This window comes from Rhinatrema bivittatum, chromosome 7 (genome assembly GCF_901001135.1).
Source record: "Rhinatrema bivittatum chromosome 7, aRhiBiv1.1, whole genome shotgun sequence".
NCBI classification, from domain to species: domain Eukaryota; kingdom Metazoa; phylum Chordata; class Amphibia; order Gymnophiona; family Rhinatrematidae; genus Rhinatrema; species Rhinatrema bivittatum.
In genome coordinates this window covers 117781248-117799979 of record NC_042621.1, presented here as the reverse complement: position 1 = coordinate 117799979, position 18732 = coordinate 117781248, and the positions used below count along the sequence as shown (strand labels likewise).

The window sequence follows — 18732 nt, the reverse complement described above, 5'->3', positions numbered from 1 at the left end:
CATCGGGACTTTTTAAAAAAAGTGTGTAGACTGGAAAATGTGCGTTCGGCAAAGTCTGAATGCATGTTTCAGCTTGAAGGAAAGGGAGATCGGTTGGTGCCAAACAAAGGGCTGCCGAGACCATGGAATGGAAGTGACCCCTTTGGGCGTCTTGTTGCTCCTCCTCCTCATTCCGGCTCCAGGACCTGGAAACGCCCGGTCTCAGCCAGGGGAAAAGCAGTGGCCATGCGGGGATGTTTCTTTTTTGTCTTCTTGTCCTGCCAAGGCGGGGGGAGACTCGCTGCTCTGCACCCAGCATGGGGCAATGCACGGAGCATCGAGGGGAATGAGCCTGGCTGGCTGCAGCGTCCCTGGTCCAGAACAGGGAGTTAACCGGCAAGCCTTGGAGGGAAAGGAGGCTGGATAAGGCATGTGGACAAAAATGAGTCTTTTAACTGGTGTGAGCAGCGCTGGAAACTTAACTCCATTTCTGAATTAAGTTTCCAGCGCTGAGGAAATCCAGGTCCTGCCAGCGCCCTTCTCTGCAGCAGAGAGTATTGCTCCACGTCTTGATTTGAATGGAATTTCCATGCGAAGACGCTAAACCGACTGTACCTTTTCCAATGGGCAGATGTAATAAGCTGCGGTAGGACTTCCATGGGTTTTTGAGCAAATGACCGCGCGGGTTTCCCGCGCTCTGACGCGAGTCTGTGGTCTCAGCAGCCCTTTGTTTTTGCACCAACCAACAGCTCACACACATCCCTTTCCTTCAAGTTAAAACATGCATTCCCAGTTTGCTGAACGGGCATTTTCCAGTCTGCACGCTATTTTTCAGTGTGGAAAATCGAGCGCACAAACCCACGCAAAAAAAACCATGGTAGGTTTTGCACGAGTGCATGCACATGGCATGTAAAGGAAGCAATTATCCATTCATGGGCTATGCAGAGAGCCAAGCTAGCAGGGAGAATGGTTAGGGTGGAGTTTTTTTAAGTGGTTTTTTTTAGCGCCTGGGTCAGGGCAGGAGTTAAGTGAAAGCGCCTGCCTGGAGGTGCCTGGGGCTTGCTGACTGCGCTCACTCACTATCAGGCCGATTCAGTAAAAGTCGAGGGAGAGCGGGCGAGCGGCCGTTCTCCTGTGCGCACGATTCAGGGGGAAAGAAGATGCAAATGAGGGCCGCAATAAAAAGAGGCGCTAGGGTCACTAGCGCATCCCTAGCGCCTCCTTTTTGACAGGAGCGGCGGCTGTCAGCGGGTTTGACAGCTGACGCTCAATTTTTCCGGCGTCGGTTCTCGAGCCCGCTGACAGCCACGGGTTCGGAAAACGGACGCCGGCATAATTGAGCGTCAGTCTTCCGACCCGCGGGCACATTTTACATTTTTTTTTTATTTTTGGGACCTCCGACTTAATATCGCTATGATATTAAGTCGGAGGGTATACAGAAAAGCAGTTTTTTCTGCTTTTCTGTACGCTTTCCCGGTGCCGGCCGAAATTAACGCCAGTCTTTGGCAGGCATTAATTTCTGAAAGTAAAATGTGCGGCTTGGCTGCACATTTTACTTACTGAATCGCGCGGGAATAACTAATAGGGCCATCAACATGCATATGCATGCATATGTATGTTGCAGGCGCTATTAGTTTCAGGGGGTTTGGCAGCACGTTTTCAACGTGCTATTACCTCTTATTGTATAAGGGGTAAAGCTAATGCGTCAAAAACACGCATCCAAACAAGCCGATTCTCCCCTGTATCGTCCTGTTTGGTGGCTTTCGGTCCCAGTGCTATTGATGCTGTGGCTCTGCCTAGTGTCAGTACTTGTCTGTAGCCCTTGAAGATCGCATGTCCATCTGTCCCCAGCTCCTGGTCTCTCCTGGCGGGGATGATCCAGACCGAGTGGCCTCCCAATGCCTGGCAAAGAAAAGGTCGCACGGACACACAACCACACTAATGCCAGCAATGGAGTTAAAGGGCCAAAGTGGTAGGAGTTGAAAATGTATTTTCGAATAGTAGTAACTTGAAATAGAAATGAGTCTGCAACATTTTTCCATTAGTGCCTATTTTACTGCTTGTTTTTTCTACGGCTTTCTGCATCAGGGCTTTTATGTGGGTATTGGTGCAAGGATTAAGTATTCCGTGGGTTTTTGTGTGTATCTCATTTACATTATTACTATATCCCGCGGAGGCGTCGGTTTTTGCTGCAAGTGATACAAAAAACTATGTGCAGAAAATCAGGCCGATTTCAGCACGGGTCTTGTTACATTGGCCCCTTTTTTTTGCCTACAAAACGTCTTGCTGCATCAGCAGTATGTCTTGCGCCCAGAAAATGCACGTCCAAGAGCAGGAAAAACTGCACTGGGGCTGATTGCACTTTATTGCATCGACCTGATTTTTTTTGTTAAGAATGTTTCGCGGTATCAGCTCATTTTTGTGATTGGAGTATGGGTAAAACTTTTCCTAGAGGATTCTGCTGTGGATCTCTTAAACTGCGCCCTCACTATTCTGCTCATGGGATTATGACTGGACAGTAGTTTAAGGGGTTGATTGGGTATTAGGGGTTTGATATTACAAAGTAATTCTTTCTTTTTTGTTGGCTAACTTATAAAGACTTGGAACTATTTGGGTTTATATATATTAATTAGTTATTGTACTCATGGCTGCTTGCATTAGCATCTACAGCGAGCAGTACGCTGCAAATAAAGAAGTGTCCCAGGTCCGCCTGCCCAAAACCTGCTCACCGTACGGTGGTGGTAGACGCTTGTTCACTTTCTGATATCCGGATACCGCGAGATGTGGCAGTATATATTTATTTATATTTGTGACCAAGACAAAATATCGCCCACGAGTTGAAGAAAAATTAAAAAAAGCTTGTTTAACAAGAAAGCCCCACCACACAAAATAATCGGGAAGGGGGACGAGTTGGCCGCCTCGATGGGTCGCTGCTCATCTTCGGGTGCTATCCCGGCGCGGCTCTTCCCCGGTGTAACAAACACGCATTGTGGGCGCACCCCCCCCTTCTATGGTCTGAACCTGCCCCTGCACTGCTCAGCCGGGAAAGCACCAGTGCCGCTGTGGGGGTGGGGAGCGGTGTAACCGGGCTGGCTGTCCCTGCGAGGCCCGGACCGATCCCTGCATCCCCGGCCTGGGATCCCCCAGCCTGCCCCGCCTCCAGCGTCGCAGCTCCCGCCGGGAGGCGGCACTCGCCCTCGGTCAATGAGGGGGGCCCGGCTCCGCCTCCCCGCTCACGATCCACCCCCGCCTCCCCGGCGCTGCACGGCCGCGCGCGCTCCCTCTCTCTCACACACACACACACACACGGCGTGCCGGCTGGCCTGGAAGATGGCGGAGTGGCGGCGCGAGCGCCGCGCAGGAGCCCCGGCCTGACCCTCCCCCCCCACGGAGCTGAGAGCGGGGTCGCGGTGCACGCAGGAGGAGGAGGAGGTAAGCAGGCTGCGCGGCGGGAGGAGAGGGGAAGCGCCAGCGGAGCGGTGACCCCCCCCCCCCCCAAGCAGGGCACCAGTTCCCGGCTTTTGCTTTGCGCGGTTCGGCTGCCCGAGATCCACGTCCCGAGACCTCCTCCTTCCACGGCAGTGCCGCCGCCGGAGAGGGGCTCGGACCTGTTTGCGCCTTGCTCGCGGTGGCTCTGGAGCACCTTGGAGCAGGAGGAGTAGAGGCGGCTGGGCTGCCAGTAAGGGGCTGCGCTGTATTTCTGTGCATTTACCAGCCAGCAGCCTTCGGCTGTCCCAATCACTCCACAGTGGCAATTTCGTTATTTGCCTGGTGGCAGAAAACAGAGGATTTGTTTGTTTTTAAGTGGGACTTTTAGAGCCTGCTTATTTCTGCATCATTTCCTGTCATTCCCTCTTGTTTATTAATATCCTTTTACTTTGTTTACATTTTTATTTTCGATCTTGCCCAACGTGTCCTCACTTTATCCACCTCTTGGTCTACTTTTATTTCTGTTGTCTATTGCTGCATTCCTACTTTTACAGCCTTCAGTTTCTAATTCTTCCTTATTTTGTTGTTCTTGATGCTTATTATTTGCTGCTTTTGTGCTCCCCATTCTTTAATTCCCCCTCTTCCACACCCCCTCATTCATTGCTGATGAGGTCTACCCCAACACGGGTCCTAAGCTTACAGAAGTCTGCAGAGCATCACGTTTACCACCTGTGTCTGGTGTTCTCCACTTTTGATCTTGTTTTGCCCACCTGTATTTTATTTCTCATATGTTTGCAGTCATTTCACATAATTATAATTATCATTACCTCCACATCCCGTGCTTTAAGAGTCTCCTTTCTTGGGACTCTTAAAGCACTGACAAGCTCTGTGCTGTGTTCATGCTGTGGACGGATCAATTTGAAGCATGCAAGGACCTCGGATAAGGAACAGCACCATAGTGGGCTGCTTTATCCCATGCCTCATAAGGTTCTAAGTGGGAGACCTTTCACAAATCTTTAAATCCGATCTTAAAAATTAAAATGAAAATAGATTTTAATGATGCTCGTTTTAACTACTAACTACGTTTTGCAAGACTGCAGCTTTAAGTATCCTAGCAGTGATCCATAATTTGGTTTTTTTTTTTTCTTGCTATGGAAACTGCAAATCTAGCACTTAAGAGAGAAGGGGTGCTTTAAGTGCTTTCAGAATTGTAAGGGAAAGAAGGTTATGGTGATTAGTGTAGCAGTGAAGATTTTTGTAGTAGAATATTCGCTTTGCAAGTAACATGTTTTCAGTTGGTATCTGTAGATTTGTTGTTATCTGTAGATACAGTTTACTTTATGCTTTGACAGAGGTTTTGGATGCAGAGAAGGAGAAACAACCGGGCACAAATCTGAACATGCTTTATACCAGTGCTGATTTTTTTTTTTTTTTGCTTTATTATGATTCTGGTTCTCCCCTGCCCCCCCCCCCCCTCAGGTTTTATTTCTGTTTTTCATTACTATATAATCAGATCGAAACCCAAAAAAAGGTATTGGATTGATATGATCATACAAGAGCATTAGTTTTTGATTTTCTCTATTTTTTTTCAGTCACGCTGTGGGGGGTTATAGGTATGGGGGTGGGTAAATAGTTTTCATTGCTGCCTACAAGCTTAGAACTGTTTGCTTATTTATCTGTCATGATTGTTTACACTGGTCTAAATGAGAAGATACAGAGAAAGTGAAGTGTGGAGGAGCAGTGCTTCTTGGAGAAAGGGAACTATACAAAGGAATTGTTTATGAGGAAAGGGGAATGACTGTTACCAAAAGAGAACTGGATGGCAGAGGCGCCTTCTCGAGGGCCTCAGTAAGAGAAACAAAGTGGCATCCTCACAGGGATAACACTGGCACTGTTTTATAAGGATGCTCATTCTTAAACAGCGTCCTCCTGGAAACTGGAATGGTCCAGCTTTGAAAACTCTTCATATTCTGCCGTCCTAGTGACAAGAGCGAAGCAAGGCTTGTGGGGGAGTTAATTTTTGTGTATGGACAGGGCACTTATCCAGGTACCCTCCTGCTGTAGAATAGATTTTTTTACTTCTGCTGGGAATTCACTTTACTCAGCGTAGATCTTTGCTTAGAATGAAGGCTTTTTTTTTTTTTTTAATCTGCTTCAACTATCACTGGTTTGCTTGAATTTAGAAATAATTTTTCGTGTACATTTTTCTACTGCTAAGAAAAGTTAGTGTTTGCATAGAGAATGGGTAAAAAACGTTGTAATCATAAAGTATTTGGAAACTTATGGGAAGAATCTACAAAGTGTCATATCACTCTGTGACTTTTGCTGCTTTTTAAAAAAAACATTTTTTTTAACAGACCATCAAATTGCAGTATTGTTGAAAGTGCACCCTTTGGTTCAAGGATCTTTTAAAGTGGTGATGTGCAATTGTCAAAACCAAGCTGTGACACTTGAGAGATTTTTCATCTGTGTCCCTTATTGATTCATGTTGCAGTTGAAGGAAAAGGGGAGGAAGTTATTGTGAGTAGGCAGACATTTTCAGCTTCCTCCTAAGACAGGCTTGATGGAATTACCGAGCGCCAAGAAAGAGGTCACGTAACAGGAACCCAATCATGGGACATCTGTGGACACTTTACCCATTAACTCCTTCAAGCCTGTCTCCTGAGATCCCATGACAAGCTGGGCATGAAGAAATACAATTGATACCGAGCCTTTGATTTTATATTATTGAGTGATAAGACAATTTAGATGCTTCCTAAGTAGTACAGTAACTGAGAATGTTTTATAGACAACCACAAAAGTTTTATTTTTTAATTAGTGTATCGGATTCAAGATGAACCAATGAAGAGTCATTTTGGGGACTGCAAAACTGTTTCACATGTGTCCCTATGAAATACTCCCTCTCCCCTCCACTTGCACTGCCGTGATGTGTTGGGTGTCGTTGCAGAGCTGTATCAGCTGTCGGGGGGGTCCTACAGAAAACCCGGACTCGTAGGTAGCGATGCTTTTCATTGCAGCAGCCCAAGAATAATGAAAAGATATTGTAAGACATGAACATTAGAACCCCTGAAGACAGATCACGCCTCACAACATCTTTTCATTATTCTTATGTTAATCCAATTAAAGATTCCAGTGCCTTTTCTAGAATAGCTTATCAGTTTTCATGAATGAACATTGGCATTTTGGAGAGGGTTCACTTTTGATGGGGAAGGAGAAATGCCATTTGGGGCACTATAGGGCAGAGGATGAAAGAATACATTTGGTTTTAATCACCAGAATTGTTTACACAGATTTGTTTCTTTTTTTTTTTTTTTTTTATAAGAAAGGGATGTATATAAGTAAGTAGAGCTCAGTTAAAAAAAAATTCCTCGGTACTTGTAGCAAATCTCTTTTTAATTAGTCTCATTCAGTGCTTGAAAGTGTTTTTTTCCCCCAGTTGTAAAGCAATCACTGCAGGGCATCAAGCAGTCAAGGCAGCTGCTGGCTGTTATTCCGTGGTCTCCTCCCCTCTACTCCTGTTGAACCCTGGTCTCTCCGAGTAGCAGGCTAGGGCATGAAATGCAGCCATTGCTTACTGGTCTGCTGGGCACTTTGCAATGGCATTGACATGCTTGGGTGGGTGAGTGTGTGTGGGGAATTTGTGAAAGCCTTGGGAATGCAGAGATTTAACTGGGATGCAGCAGGTTCCTCTCCCCGCCAGTAAATGAAACTTGACTAATGGTGGCATCTCTGCAGGTGCAAACAGCCCTTGAAGAGATTGCACTATTAGTCTCATTGGTTGGCAGCACAGTCAGGAGTGTCTTTTCTCAGCTTGCTGCAGAGTGAACTCCTACACTGATCAAGACAGAAAGAAAAAGGCATTACTGCCAGTAAGGACGAGTAATTCAGCTTAACTCTCATTTGGAGCGGTTGAGGGCTGCTGTTGAATATTGGGAATTTCTCTTTTTGTAGATATTTTTACCGATGGCCAATAAGAGGAACAGGCAATTGGTGCTTGTAGCACCAGCGCCTGGTGAGTGCCCTTCTCTGTGCAGCCTGAGCTTATCAGGTTAACAAATAAAAACATCTCCCACCATCCCACCCACCCCCCAAAAGAAAAAGGTGATACCTTTTTTATTGGACTAACTTAATACATTTAAGCTTATCAGAGGAGTAGTCTGTCTTTAAGCACAATCCTTTTTTTTTTTTTTTTTTCTGTTTGCTTCCCCTCCACTGTCCTCCTTGCTCTCTGGACCTGCCATGTCTTGAGCCGAAGCTGGCTTTGGTACTTTTCCGTTCCCCTCGGTGAGTGAAGTGAGCTGACTTCGCTGTAGTTAGACTTGGCAGGATCTGCTTCTAATCTCCGTCAAGGTATGCTGCTGCTACATGCTGTAACTTGAAGCCCAGCTTTTGTGCATCCTGAGGAGTGTGCCATAGTAGGGGGGGGCAGTGCAACCTAGGATTCCTTACATATGCTGGCAGTGAGATCTGTTTATTTGGTGGGATGATGTTAGCAGTCCAAAATAAAGACTCTCGGGGCCTCCGTACCAACATTGGCAGGTCAGAGCTGACTTGGCAAAATTAGGGATACTCTTACCAGCCAGGAGACCTGTGGCGAGAGGCGGATTCTGTTTGGTCTGCCCATTGCTGAAGGATGACCCCTGCACAGCGCAGGGATCTTGCTGAGGCCAAATCACGAGTGTCGAAATGTGCTCGTTAGTGGAAAGAGAGAGAGGATTTTTGGTGGATGGTCGTAAGAAGACTGTGGCTTCGCTGTCTCTGTGATTTATATTTAATCTTTGTATAGCTTGGAGCTCAGGCCCTTTCCTCCCTGGGCCTGAGCGCACCACTTCTGCGGTGCGACCAAGTCCAACGCGGCTTTCCCGCAGTGCCATACACGGGTGCTTTTGGCCTGAGCCAGAGGGCTGTCCCCCTTTTCTTTCCTTCCTCTTGGAGTATCAGTTTAGACTTAGCTCTTTGACACCACGTCATATCTTTAAAAGAAGAGAATGTTGAGCTATGATTTAAGCAGGGAAGATTCCTTCGTGTCCCCAGGAACCATCCTTCACATAGGCTGAATTATTTCCTGCTGTGGGTAGCCAGAGCTTGCTCGACTGGTGGCTAATGTGTGCGCACGCCAGAGAATTATAGCTTTCTATGTAGGTAGTGATACCTGTTTATTGGGTCAGCATAAGAAATGAAAAGATACAGTACATGAGCCCCCGAGTCACGTCGCCTCTTCAAATGCCTCCTGTTAAGAGCTGTGTGATCTCATGTACTACGGCGTAGCAAAGGAGGTGGAAAAACACATCGCCAGTATAATGGAAATAGCAGTAATGACTTGGCAAAGAATTCAGGCAAACAATCTTTATAAGCTGTTCATGGAGACCTCGTTCTGCTGTTCTCTGAGACTTGGTCTCTCCCGAAAAAGTTTACGAAACACGGTCTGTGTCAGGGGACCGTGAACACCGGTTATAACTTGAACTGTCTCTCTACGAAGGCCATCTCATGTACTACAACACCTTTCGATTTCTTATATTGGCCCCGTAAAAAGTTTTGTTGCCTAGAAAGATTTCTTTTCTCTGCAGGACCCACCGTGTTTGCTAGCAGTGTGCACTGCAGCTTTCCATGTTAAATAGTAACCAGAACTATGCATCTGGTATGGTAGCCTGTGCACATAATAACCCTGAGGGAGTGAGGGGAGCTGGGAAGGAGCAGAGAGAGAGAATCCAACAGAAAAGCTAAATGTGAAGGCCAGACCTTCAGTGAATGTAAACAGTTTGTCTGGCTCTGAACTGTTTCCTGTAACTGGGACATTCTTATGTTCGTTGATACCCTGATGACAAAATTAGTACAGAGAACATATAATCTGAAGCTGTTCTTTGCAATAATAATCGGAGGTAGAAAACATTTTGGAAAACTTAAGGAGCCCAACTTTCAAACCCATCTGTGGTACAGCATTCGCCAGCACAAGTGGGCGCACAGAGAATAATGCTGGTATTTTATAAACCGTGTGGCGGGAGCTGCGCAGTTTGAACAATACCTTGTATTTCTGCTCTGAAAATAGGAGCATATGTTTCAGTACGCGCACATATTTCCAATGCAATAAAATGCACACTTTTAACTATCCATTTTGTAAACATGTGCGTGTATATTTTACGTGCAAAATAATTGCAGCATTGTGCAAATAACACCTAGAGTTAAAGGCGGAGTTGGGTATTTTATAAAGCAGGTGCATATAGGGGCTGATTTTAAAAGGGTTACGCGCGTAACCGTGAAAACCTGCTCCTGCGGGTGCCGAGCCTATTTTGCATAGGCCCGGCGATGCACGTATGTCCCGGGGCTTGAAAAAAGGGGCGGGGTGTGGGCAGTCCGGGGGCAGGGCAGGGGCGTGGCTGGAGCCTCCAGGCACAGCGGCCATTTACCGCTGTGCCCGGGATCGCGGGCCAGCTATCTGCCGGTGCGCAACCTACGCCTGCCTGGTGGGGGGGGGGGGGGGATTTAGGTAGGGCTGGGGGGCCGGGTTAGATAGGGGAAGGGAGGGGAAGGTGGGGGGGGCCGAAGGAAAGTTCCCTCTGTGGCCGCTTCGATTTCGGAGCGGCCTCGGAGGAAACAGGGAAAGCCATCGGGGCTCCCCTAGGGTTCGGCGTGCGCACCCCCTTGCGCGCGCGCCGACCAAGGATTTTATAACATGCACACAGCTGCGCGCGCATGTTATAAAATCCGGCGTAGATTTGTGCGCGCCGGGTTGCACGCACAAATCTATGTCCACGCGTAGCTACTAAAATCTGGCCCGTATTGTTTTGAAAATACTTGTGCACGTACTTGGACTGACCAGTTTATCCAGTCCTTCTCCAGTTCACCTAGACCCTCTAGCACTTCCTCCATTGCTTCTCCCCTATCTCCTACCCAAAAGACAGCAGACAACAGACAAGGCTGATTTCGTTTGCACAAGTCAATTAGGGAAGGTAAAAAGGTACAAATAAGTTTGGTAATGTGTATGCCTATTTCTCATACAAAATAGCAACTACCTCGCATACTTCTGAACTCTGCCCCAGCACACATCTAGCGTGCCCCTTTTTTCCCCAGTAAAAAAATAAATAAACACACAACCAAAAATACAGGCATACTCTCGAGGGCTCTAAAATAGCACATATGTGCCGAAGCGTTATTCTTACACACGAAACCTCTTTGAAAATTCATGCTAAGTTGCTGGCCAACATTTTTAGGGGTCTGTGAATTGGTATTGAATTTTTGTTTGGGTTGTATTTATGTGATTTTAAGGTGGGTATGTTGAATTGAGTGTGTATGAATGATGGGAATTTGTAGGTCACTGTTATAATACATAGGAAAACTTGCTTGCCAGAGGAGGGGCTGGAGCAGGAAGCAGAGAAAAAGGTGGAGGTTGAAGGCGTTTCTTCAGATGATTGGATTAGGAGGTGGGGTTGCTTCAAGTTTGTGGATTGTGCAGGCCAATTGCACATTTTATGGCAACAAACTAATTATGCGTTTTCTCCTCCCAGAATTAGGGGAAGCCTGGGAGCACAGACTATAAAGTCCAGTGTCTGTAGAGGGAAGCTTTGCATTATTATTAAAAGGCACATAGCATTTTTCCCCCTCTGACTTTAGCTTGCTGCATGCAGTGCTCATTGCATTCACCGGTGGTTTACACACTTTGCACATTTTCATGAGAGGCCAAGGGTTTAGTTTAACATTGCTTAGCCAATGAGCGCGAGGCAGTAGGAATTCAGTTCAGGATAACCTTCCTCTTTCAGCGCTCTCCTTTGTTGGTCTTATTTGGAGATTTCGGGTCTTTTTTTATGCTTAAATATTTTGTTTAGGATACGTGAGAACATTTTGTTATGACTTTAGCCCCTCCTAGAAAACATTCTCCTACTTAGTTATTTTTCTGTTTCTTATCCTGTTTTCTTATTTTGGATGACTCAGGGTAGCACCAGCATGTGTTGACTGATTCTCTAATTAGGGCCCCCCCCCCTTCCTAAATACAAAATAAGGGAAGTGTAGTAGTGGGAGCTTTACAAAATATTCAAGCATGTCGCCCCAGGAAAGAAAGAGCATTGGATAACTGGAATCCCCACTGATTTTGCTTGTTACTACTGTTGAATTAATTAAAATGAGATTTTAAATGAAATAGGCAATTCAGATTGTTAAAAGATAAAAAGGAAAAAGAAGATTTAAAATACTTTAAATCATGCTATCACCTAAAACCTTGAATGACCTTGAATACTTAAGTTTTCTAATTCCTTCTTATTCCTTTCTTTCTACAATTCATGTATTTTTTTAATTTTCTGATTTTTTTTTTTTTTTTTAATTCCTTATATTATCAGATTTTCAGAGCATCATAAATCATACCTGACACCACCATTGACATCATGGGTATGCAAAATCATTCAATCAATTTGTCATTGCACACTCTTTTTATCCAATAAAAATGTCCCAGTACATTTCTTCTTTTTGCATCACAGATGTCTGTTTCCTATCCCTGTGGTATCCTACATGCTTTATAACAAACCACAGGTGCTTCCTGTGATTGATGATACTTCGACTATTGGAATCCCTCACTTTCATAGGTCAACTGCATCTTCTTAACAAAGTGGGAGATTCCAGTAGTCGGTGTATTTAATAAATAATTTTAGCTAGTATTGCTGCTATAACTTGCCACATGCTGTCTGACCTGGGAATTTTTACCATCTTGCATTTTTTTCCCTTTTTTTTGTACTTTTTCTTTTTGAGCATTGTGGATAGTCAGGTAATCATGTCACCCTAAGTTAAACAATGCACCATTGATCATCACAAATAAAAAAAAAAATAAAAAAAAATAGAGGGTTCTAGGAATTATAAGCAAAACATTTTTTGCAATATCATAATTTATAAATTATTTCAAAATGAGTGACATCTCAGATGTTGAAATGAACAGTTAACATATTTAAGTGAAAATAAAAAGACTAGCTCTCTAATGAAAAAGCAATCATTGATAACTGTCGATTTGCCCAATTATTGCTAAGCCAAAATAAAACCACTTAAAATATTTTCCTATAATTTACATTTATTTTTTAAATTTCCTTCAAATATCCATAAATTATTTACTTCAAATATATGGAACTGAAATTTTACGAAAAGAAATGGCATTCTTATTCAACAGTAAATTTCTCTTTATTTCTTTTGAAATAGTTGCCAGATTTACCATTAGGAAATTAAAAGGTGAATTTTGAAATTTTGCGCACATAAAAAAAAAAAAAAGTATATATACATGTAAAAGTAGCATCTACTTGCGTAGTCCGTATTTTCTAAAAGTAAAAAATACATGCATATGTTCCTTTTCACGTGCATATTTATGTGTGTTAAAAAGGGGCATACTGAGAAGAGACTAACAGTTACGTGCATAAGTTGCTATTTTAAAAGACAACTTGCATATTTTTTACATCTAAGAATTATCTGGAGTAAGTGATAGTAGACGCGTTTGTGTAGTACTGTCAGGGTAGGAAGTCTGAGTGGACTGGGAGGAGATCAAGCTGAAGAACTAGGGGGGGTCTCGATGACCTGGACAAAGACTGGCTAAACTAGTAAACTGGCCAATTTTAAAATTGTCCGATTTGCGCATGTAAGTTGGAACTTCCGCTAATAAATCCTAATTTACTCTTATACGTAATGTATACACGAATATATTTAAAACAGGAGGGTAAAGTATGCACGTTCAATCCATTCCTAGAAGTGGTTTCAATGCATTGCATATATTCGTGTGTAAGCCTATGTACGCACGTTTGTTGCAATGTAGATGTACGTTTATTTTATAAAATGCATCATAATACTGTAGCAAATATGCCCGTGGTCACATACATGCACAAATGCTGCCATGCACGGTTGTTTAAAAGTTATGCTCCCTGATTTGTTTTCCATGTGCTTGCCCCAATACCATTTATCGTGGTACCGACATATGTATAATTATTCAAACAGATTATGAGAAATGACTTGTACTCCTTAGAATAGTCGACACTGCGAATACCTTAAAGATGTCTTGCTCAGTGACCTGGCCCATGGTTTTGCTGTATTGGGTTTTTCAAGAAACAATCATCTATTTCCCAATGGCAGCAATTTTGAATATGTGAAGCCAAAGTTTTCATTTGTGTACTGATTAATTTACATAGTTGTTCCAAGACCATTCATTCTTCAGCTCTTCATGTTGGGTGCCACTCCTTTGAAAAGTTTAGGCAATCTGTGTAACTCTTTCCCTTCCACCCTTCAAGTCACCAATGATTGCATGATCTTCCGTCGCCAACTGAAAACATGGCTTTTTGGTCAATAAAAGCACAATCCTAACAGACCAGCCCCTAACAGATCAACCAGCTAAGCAAGGGACTTCATATACAGTATATTACCTCAACCTTTAACTGAACTATAACTGAAATACTTCTACCTCATGACTTATCTGTAATGTTATTGTACTGTCTCAACTGGTATGTTTTGGTAATACATCAACCCTATGACTTAATTCTAATCTAATCCTATTGTAATGCACTTTGAAGTGGCTGACCAGCTATGAAAGATGGAATAAACAAACAAAATTAAATTAATTTTTCACTCTGCATGGTTTGTTCTCAAAGACTGAGAAAAGAGAGACTTGGTGAGGAGTGAATAAAATGGAAAAAGAGTTTGCTGTCACATACTCAAAATTGCTGACAGAGGGAAATGGAAGATGATTTTCTTTACTTCTTCCTTGAGAAAGCTGCTTATAGCGAAACTGTGGGCCAGGTCAGAGAGCAAGATGTCTTTAAGGCATCAGCGGCATCCTGTTCTAAGGAGCAAGAGTCATTTCGCATAAATAGGCTGATCCAATAAATGTGCGTAGAAAACTGGCACTCGATGTTGAGTGCCCGCCTTCCTGAAGCGCGCTCAGCCATTTCTTCTGGGTGCGCGATCAAATATTTAAATGAGGTGTCACGCTAAAAAGGAGGCGCTAGAGACAAATGTGCATCCCTAGCGTCTCCTTGGCATCGGGTGCACAGGAGAGGTGGCAATAAAGCGGGTTGGGAAAACGGACGCTCAATCTACGAGCGTCTGTTTTTTCCTGCTATCGGCATAGACACGCACAAGATACATGGCCTGGACCATGTATCTTGTATGTGTATTGGACGTCCACAATTTATTATTTTTTTTTTTCAAAGCTAGTTCCTTCCCCCCCCCCCCCCCCACCCAATATTCTAGTTTTTCATTGGAATATCTGAGATGGCATTCACTTTGAAATAATTTATACATTTTGGTTTAGCAAAAATTATTTTGACGGTTATTTTCAAACTGGCGCGTGGGCGCCCACTGGCTTGTGCATTCCTATGCACCCAGGAATGCAGCAATTTTGTAACTTGTGCACGTGTTAGAAAATACTGTAGGTGTGCAACAATGTGCGCCCAGTTTTAAATGGGTGCGTGTCCACGCCATTGCCAGTTTCACGAATTGGTCCACCAATTTGCCCAGTTATGAATTAGCTCCTCCAAACTTACCTCCCCCCCACTCCCTGGTTTAATAGCCTACACTTCCTCCAGTTATCCTAGACCCTTTAAATCCCTCTGAAACAGCAGATGTTTTTTTCCTGACTTGCACCACTTCCATAGCAGGAGTAAATGAAAGTGGCAGGGAACCTAGATGCGCTCCCAGGTGAGTAGGTAGGTACATGCACATCTCGGTAATGCCCATGCCCCACCTAGACCATGCCCACGCCCCACCACTTTTGAAACTCGGTGAGATGTGCAGCAGCCCGGGATGTGTTCGCATCTCTGAGTTTTGAAAATAGGGTGGGCATGTGCAAGCCCGCTTTGTGCTCGCATTCCCTAAGTGATATGCGGGTTGGGCTTTTACAATTCAACTTTATGGTTTTGCAAAAAATTATTTTGATTCTAATACCTAGAACCCTCTGTTTTTTAGTTGACCATGGAAGGTCTACAAGTGTGGAGAAGATTTGGTTCTAATCACAAACTGGAAAACTCTCTATCCTGCCCAGTTGGTGGAAAAAAATTGCATGTCTGTGTTTGGTGTGATAAGGTGCTCACAGGGCAGCATAAGGGTATTTTGAGACAGAACATGTTCCTTTCTCAGGATGTATTCATCAGCATGTGTATATATATGCTATAGAAAATGAAAGCAGCTATATATATTTTTTTTCTCCATAAGCATCTTGCTTAAATATTTGGAAAGATTATAGACTAAAGTCCATTTACATCCAAATCATTCTGATGCAGAGGAATGGTGCGTGTTCAGCATGCTTATCCAGGCTGTGCGTGGAGTGTGTTCATGGAGGTACTACCAGAATTTTAACATTTTAAAGCCTGAATGCTTTTATTTCAACTGCATTTTTTACTCCTCTTCAGCCTTCATTTAATCTCATTAGAATTATTTTTCTAGAGGCAATTAAGGGTGGTGTAGTTGGTGAGCTGTATTGCTTTAGTAATGATTCTCAGGAATTCTAAAAATCCTCCAGAACTTGCTTGCCAGAGAAGAAATGCCCAGCCTCTCTCAAAAATAACATCTTTTCTGCTCGTGCAGCTCTCTCTCTTCCCCTACCTCCCTTCCTGCTGCTGTCCTTTTACCTTTCTTCCCCCATTTGCGCTCCCCTGCCCCCCCCCCCTCCCCGGGCAGCCCATTCCTTCTCATTTCTGGTGGCCCTGCTTTTGCTGCCGCCCTTGCCCCCATTGAGTCTGTAATTACTCTTCTGGGCCCTATGCAGCTTTGCTCACCAGCTGTGGGAGTTGGTGCAAGGAGTTTTAAAACCCCGATGATGACTACATGGCATCTCTGCATTAAGAGAAGATCTACAATCCTCCAGGGCTGCATTTAGACACAAGAAAGTAGTGTGAGCACCAAATTCTGAAGACACCCAAACACTGAGACTCCCCCTGCTGCTTTCTGATTTTTAGAGGAGAGGAGAAAGGAAGGAGCTCCTTGCCAAAAGCCTTCTGCCTGAGGGGGGGGGGGATGGATATGATAGTCTTGAACGAATAGATGTGAATCTGTAATTTACACTTTTGGATAATAGGACTAGGAGGCACTCCATGAAGTTAGCAAGTAGCACATTTAAAACTAATCGGAGAAAATTCTTTATCACTCAATGCACAGTTAATCTCTGGAATTTGTTCCCAGAGGATGTGGTTAGTGCAGTTAATGTAGCTGGGTTTAAAAAAGATTTGGATAAGTTCTTGGAGGAGAAGTCCATTAACTGCTGTCAATCACGCTGTCTTAGGGAATAGCCTCTGCTATTACTGGCATCAGTAGCATGGGATCTTCTTAGTGTTTGGGTACTTGCCAGGTTCTTATGGCCTGGATTGGCCACTGTTGGAAACAGGATGCTGGGCTTGATGGACCCTTGGTCTGACCCAGTATGGCATGTTCTTATGTTCTTGCAGGTTTGTCCTACAAAAGCATCCAATGAAAAAGTCAATCCAGAGTAATTCCAAGAGTAACTTTAGAAGCAATAGTTATTCCAAAATCAGCCAAAGATTGTTTAATTGGCAGTACCATAGCTTCAGTAAATACATTCCCAGTAACCAAAGCTTCCATTTTCAATGTATTTAACACTATATGACTAGCTTTTAACTGGTTGGATGTTCTATCTAAACAACATTTAACCAACAAACCACCTCCTCAGTACTTCAGTCCAATCGAATCAGGAACTTGATATCATCAGCATACACACAGCCTCTGACATCCTGTACCTAAAACAAATCCACCAGTGACTGCTTGAAGATGTTAAAAAGTAAAAGTGATAAACATGAGCCAGTCAGCACTCCCATAGTCGCCAAGTCCTCTGAGGCATACTTTTCACCTATTTGAATCCACTGAATGCGATCACTTAAAGACTGGAGCCAATTCAACACTTTACCATCTAAACCCACTTGTTGACATCTGTCATCCCAGATGCCAGTATCTACCAGATCAAAAGCACAGGAAACATCTAATAATACCAACAAGGCAGAGTTTCTCCCATCTAAATGTCTCAATACATCATCCATAAGGGATATTAACACCCTCTTGGTATTGTGATCTGGTCTAAAACCTGGCTGAAAATGAGCTACACCCTCATTTTTTTCCCCAAGCATTTCAGACGTAAGAACTGCTCCCTTCTCAAAACCTTAAACTTAAATGGCAATAGGTTGATAATTCTTGCAACAGGACGAATCAAGTAGAGGTTTCTTCAATAAGGGAGTAATCGCTGAAAGCTCTAGATTTCTATGAAAAAAAGCCATTTTGCAATGAGGGATTGTCTACAAAGCCATTCTAAATCACTACATCCCAAAGACTTAGCCAAACTTGGGGGACATGGATCTAACAAATTCCCTGATGGGTGCATATCCTTCAATAAAAACTTCAAATTACTAAAACTACAAAAAAATCCTCTAAACTCCCCCGAGCCATTTCTCCCATCAGGGTCCTCTAACTCAAATTGCTTATCACCTAATTTGTTTGGTAAACTACATATCTTTCCGAAAATTAGCTGCAGAATCTACACATGAAGGCAATTCAGTGGGCAACTCCTTTTTCTTCCATCCCAGAAGTCCAAAAATGTTACCTGGTGACATTATTAGGTGATGATATACAGCCTGAAAAATTCTCCTTTTTTGGACACTCTTAACTTTCTATAATTGTTAGCAGATTTCTTCCAAGCCCTAAATGATTCAACAGAACTTACTCTTCCACCTCTTTCCAAGCCCCAATTATACTATGCTCCTTATGCAAACCCTCATGAAACCATTTAATAGGATGGAAATTTGTTATAATCCACTTCTTGGGCACTACCTTCTTGAACACTACAGTAAGTGTATTATTCCAGTTGGTTAATTGATCTTCCCTCTACCCTATCTAACACATGTTCTTCCAAGCAGGAACTGAAAACTGCCCCATCCACTCTCCCCTGTCCCCAGTGCCCCTTTAATTCCTCCAACCTTCCTCTTCCCATTAAAAGAAGAAAATATTGCTCTATGATCAGAATAAGGAACTAAGTCCACACCTTCCCAACACAACCTGTATAAATAAAATAGTTTGGATAAAAAAACAAAGTCAGAGCCTAAAACATGACCGGCTTCATGGGTTAGGGCAGCCATCACCTGAATAAGACTACAACAACACAGCAATTTCTTCAAGTTTTGTGCCCCGACAATTAACAAAGAAGGAAATTGTGAACTAACTTCCACTGTCAGCTCCTGAAATTTTATTATAGCAGATGCCTTCAAAGAAAGTGGATGATAAAGCACACATTTGGATAATACATAACTCATTTGTTTCTGACAACCATGTTTTAGATAGAAACAAAAAATCCAAATTATGTTGTTGAACAAATTC

At 43.5% G+C, this 18732-nt stretch overlaps 1 protein-coding gene across 3 annotated transcripts in view; it reads left to right on the top strand.

Annotated features, from left to right (window-relative positions):
* The first annotated feature begins 3046 nt into the window (after positions 1 to 3046).
* Positions 3047 to 18732, top strand: part of NDST2 (N-deacetylase and N-sulfotransferase 2) — a 625893-nt gene continuing 610207 nt past the window's right edge. For all 3 annotated transcript variants that reach the window (XM_029608979.1, XM_029608977.1, XM_029608978.1), the window contains exon 1: positions 3047 to 3411. The gene's annotated coding sequence lies outside the window, so the exon portion shown is untranslated. The remainder of the gene's footprint in view (positions 3412 to 18732) is intronic.